Raw genomic sequence first — 5,000 nt, 5'->3', positions numbered from 1 at the left:
GGCAACCGCCCGCACCAAGGCTCAGCATGTGCCGATTGTGATCGAGGCAACAACCCACACCAGGGCCCAGCTTGTGCCGATGGCGGTCGAGGCAAGTGCCCGTACCGAAGGGCAGCCTATGCCGATGATGGTCGATGCATGTGCCATCACCATGCGTCATCATGTGCCATTGATGGTCGAGGCCTTGGCCGAAGTTCGATTTTGAGCCACGGTGCCCATGCTTGGCTCCAGCATGTGCTGGTGCCGCATTTTTTTCACTCGGGACAGCATCGCCGGAGCATCGCCGGAGCATCGCCGGAGTACCGCCGGAGAACCTGACCGGCGGCATTGGGGTTCCGGCGATTGGGAGGGGGGCCGGGGGGGTGTGCGCACATGATGTGCGATGGGTGCTGGTACTTGGCCTTGTGTTGGCCCCCTATCCCTCATCAAACCTCTGAGAATTCACACCCCCTTAAAGAGCATTTGAGATTTTACAGGTTTGCTACCAGTAGCCGTTAAAGTGTCTGAAATGGGGACACTTTTTTCAAACGGTCACAAAATCTTCTCTACTTCGAGTTTTTAGCTGAATTTTTTTGTGCATGCCAACAAAAATAGAAGGATCATGCCTACAAAATTTGGGGCCAAAAATCCTTATAAAAAAATTTTAAAAATTCCCGAACCGCAAAAAGTTTCGAAAATCGTGAAAAATAGAAAACGAGTCATCTTCCAACGAAACTTCACGTGAAGGCTTAGGGGACCATTGTATGAATTTACAAGCCATAAAAATGGCATTGGCACGGCAGAAATTTGAAGATGTGCCTAAACCCACCAGGGCCCAGCGTGTGCCGATGGTGCTCGAGGCAACCGCCCGCACCAAGGCCCAGCGTGTGCCGATGGTGGTCGAGGCAACCGCCCGCACCAGGGCCGATAGTGTGCCGATGGTGCTCGAGGCAACCTGTCGCACCAGGGCCCAGCGTGTGCCGATGGTGATCGAGGTAACCTGCCGCACCAGGGCCCAGCGTGTGCCGATGGTGGTCGAGGCAAGTTCCCGCACCAGCGCCCAGCGTGTGCCGATGGTGCTCGAGGCAACCGACCGCACCAGGGCCCAGCGTGTGCCGATGGTGCTCGAGGCAACCTGCCGCACCAGGGCCCAGCGTCTGCCGATGGTGCTCGAGGCAACCTGCCGCACCAGGGCCCAGCGTCTGCCGATGGTGCTCGAGGCAAGCGCCCGCACCAGGGCCCAGCGTGTGCCGATGGTGGTCGAGGCAAGCGCCCGCACCAGGGCCCAGCGTGTGCCGATGGTGCTCGAGGCAACCTGCCGCACCAGGGCCCAGCGTGTGCCGATGGTGCTCGAGGCAACCGACCGCACCAGGGCCGAGCGTGTGCCGATGGTGGTCGAGGCAAGCGCCCGCACCAGGGCCCAGCGTGTGCCGATGGTGGTCGAGGCAACCTGCCGCACCAGGGCCCAGCGTGTGCCGATGGTGCTCGAGGCAACCGACCGCACCAGGGCCGAGCGTGTGCCGATGGTGCTCGAGGCAAGCGCCCGCACCAGGGCCCAGCGTGTGCCGATGGTGCTCGAGGCAACCTGCCGCACCAGGGCCCAGCGTGTGCCGATGGTGCTCGAGGCAACCTGCCGCACCAGGGCCCAGCGTGTGCCGATGGTGGTCGAGGCAAGCGCCCGCACCAGGGCCCAGCGTGTGCCGATGGTGGTCGAGGCAAGCGCCCGCACCAGGGCCCAGCGTGTGCCGATGGTGGTCGAGCCAGGAGCCCGCACCAAGGGCCGGCTTGTGTCGATGGTGTTCGGGGCAACCGCCCGTACCAGGGCCCAGCGTGTGCCGATGGTGCTGGGGGCAAGCGCCCGCCCCAGGGCCCAGCGTGTGCCGATGGTTATCGGGGCAACCGGCCGCACCAGGGCCCAGGGTCTCCCGATGGTGCTCGAGGCAACCGCCCGCACCAAGGCTCAGCATGTGCCGATTGTGATCGAGGCAACAACCCACACCAGGGCCCAGCTTGTGCCGATGGCGGTCGAGGCAAGTGCCCGTACCGAAGGGCAGCCTATGCCGATGATGGTCGATGCATGTGCCATCACCATGCGTCATCATGTGCCATTGATGGTCGAGGCCTTGGCCGAAGTTCGATTTTGAGCCACGGTGCCCATGCTTGGCTCCAGCATGTGCTGGTGCCGCATTTTTTTCACTCGGGACAGCATCGCCGGAGCATCGCCGGAGCATCGCCGGAGTACCGCCGGAGAACCTGACCGGCGGCATTGGGGTTCCGGCGATTGGGAGGGGGGCCGGGGGGGTGTGCGCACATGATGTGCGATGGGTGCTGGTACTTGGCCTTGTGTTGGCCCCCTATCCCTCATCAAACCTCTGAGAATTCACACCCCCTTAAAGAGCATTTGAGATTTTACAGGTTTGCTACCAGTAGCCGTTAAAGTGTCTGAAATGGGGACACTTTTTTCAAACGGTCACAAAATCTTCTCTACTTCGAGTTTTTAGCTGAATTTTTTTGTGCATGCCAACAAAAATAGAAGGATCATGCCTACAAAATTTGGGGCCAAAAATCCTTATAAAAAAATTTTAAAAATTCCCGAACCGCAAAAAGTTTCGAAAATCGTGAAAAATAGAAAACGAGTCATCTTCCAACGAAACTTCACGTGAAGGCTTAGGGGACCATTGTATGAATTTACAAGCCATAAAAATGGCATTGGCACGGCAGAAATTTGAAGATGTGCCTAAACCCACCAGGGCCCAGCGTGTGCCGATGGTGCTCGAGGCAACCGCCCGCACCAGGGCCCAGCGTGTGCCGATGGTGGTCGAGGCAACCGCCCGCACCAGGGCCGATAGTGTGCCGATGGTGCTCGAGGCAACCTGTCGCACCAGGGCCCAGCGTGTGCCGATGGTGATCGAGGTAACCTGCCGCACCAGGGCCCAGCGTGTGCCGATGGTGGTCGAGGCAAGTTCCCGCACCAGCGCCCAGCGTGTGCCGATGGTGCTCGAGGCAACCGACCGCACCAGGGCCCAGCGTGTGCCGATGGTGCTCGAGGCAACCTGCCGCACCAGGGCCCAGCGTCTGCCGATGGTGCTCGAGGCAACCTGCCGCACCAGGGCCCAGCGTCTGCCGATGGTGCTCGAGGCAAGCGCCCGCACCAGGGCCCAGCGTGTGCCGATGGTGGTCGAGGCAAGCGCCCGCACCAGGGCCCAGCGTGTGCCGATGGTGCTCGAGGCAACCTGCCGCACCAGGGCCCAGCGTGTGCCGATGGTGCTCGAGGCAACCGACCGCACCAGGGCCGAGCGTGTGCCGATGGTGGTCGAGGCAAGCGCCCGCACCAGGGCCCAGCGTGTGCCGATGGTGGTCGAGGCAACCTGCCGCACCAGGGCCCAGCGTGTGCCGATGGTGCTCGAGGCAACCGACCGCACCAGGGCCGAGCGTGTGCCGATGGTGCTCGAGGCAAGCGCCCGCACCAGGGCCCAGCGTGTGCCGATGGTGCTCGAGGCAACCTGCCGCACCAGGGCCCAGCGTGTGCCGATGGTGCTCGAGGCAACCTGCCGCACCAGGGCCCAGCGTGTGCCGATGGTGGTCGAGGCAAGCGCCCGCACCAGGGCCCAGCGTGTGCCGATGGTGGTCGAGGCAAGCGCCCGCACCAGGGCCCAGCGTGTGCCGATGGTGGTCGAGGCAACCGCCCGCACCAGGGCCCAGCGTGTGCCGATGGTGGTCGAGGCAACCTGCCGCACCAGGGCGGAGCGTGTGCCGATGGTGGTCGAGGCAAGCGCCCGCACCAGGGCCCAGCGTGTGCCGATGGTGGTCGAGGCAACCTGCCGCACCAGGGCGGAGCGTGTGCCGATGGTGGTCGAGGCTGCCGATGGTGGTCGAGGCAACGTGCCGCACCAGGGCCCAGCGTGTGCCGATGGTGCTCGAGGCAACCGACCGCACCAGGGCCGAGCGTGTGCCGATGGTGCTCGAGGCAAGCTGCCGCACCAGGGCCCAGCGTGTGCCGATGGTGGTCGAGGCAACCGCCCGCACCAGGGCCCAGCGTGTGCCGATGGTGATCGAGGCAACCGACCGCACCAGGGCCCAGCGTGTGCCGATGGTGCTCGAGGCAACCTGCCGCACCAGGGCCCAGCGTGTGCCGATGGTCGTCGAGGGAACCTGCCGCACCAGGGCCCAGCGTGTGCCGATGGTGGTCGAGGCAAGCGCCCGCACCAGGGCCCAGCGTGTGCCGATGGTGCTCGAGGCAACCGACCGCACCAGGGCCCAGCGTGTGCCGATGGTGCTCGAGGCAACCTGCCGCACCAGGGCCCAGCGTGTGCCGATGGTGGTCGAGGCAAGCGCCCGCACCAGGGCCCAGCGTGTGCCGATGGTGGTCGAGGCAAGCGCCCGCACCAGGGCCCAGCGTGTGCCGATGGTGCACCAGGGCCCAGCGTGTGCCGATGGTGCTCGAGGCAACCGACCGCACCAGGGCCCAGCGTGTGCCGATGGTGGTCGAGGCAAGCGGCCGCACCAGGGCCCAGCGTGTGCCGATGGTGGTCGAGGCAAGCGCCCGCACCAGGGCCCAGCGTGTGCCGATGGTGGTCGAGGCAAGCGCCCGCACCAGGGCCCAACGTGTGCCGATGGTGCTGGGGGCAACCGCCCGCACCAGGGCCCAGCGTGTGCCGATGGTGATCGAGGCAACCGCCCGCCCCAGGGCCCAGCGTGTGCCGATGGTGGTCGAGGCAAGCGCCCGCACCAGTGCCCAGCGTGTGCCGATGGTGGTCGAGGCAAGCGCCCGCACCAGGGCCCAGCTTTTGCCGATGGTGATCGAGGCAACCGGCCGCTCCAGGGCCCAGCGTGTGCCGATGGTTATCGGGGCAACCGGCCGCACCAGGGCCCAGGGTCTGCCGATGGTGCTCGAGGCAACCGCCCGCACCAAGGCTCAGCATGTGCCGCTGGTGATCGAGGCAACAACCCACACCAGGGCCCAGCTTGTGCCGATGGCGGTCGAGGCAAGTGCCCGTACCGAAGGGCAGCCTATGCCGATG

Source organism: Durio zibethinus, unplaced genomic scaffold (genome assembly GCF_047325235.1).
Source record: "Durio zibethinus cultivar Kanyao isolate XHJ-2024 unplaced genomic scaffold, ASM4732523v1 HiC_scaffold_54, whole genome shotgun sequence".
Lineage (NCBI taxonomy): Eukaryota > Viridiplantae > Streptophyta > Magnoliopsida > Malvales > Malvaceae > Durio > Durio zibethinus.
The sequence above is the reverse complement of the archived record's forward strand: the minus strand, read 5'-3'. Positions refer to the sequence as shown.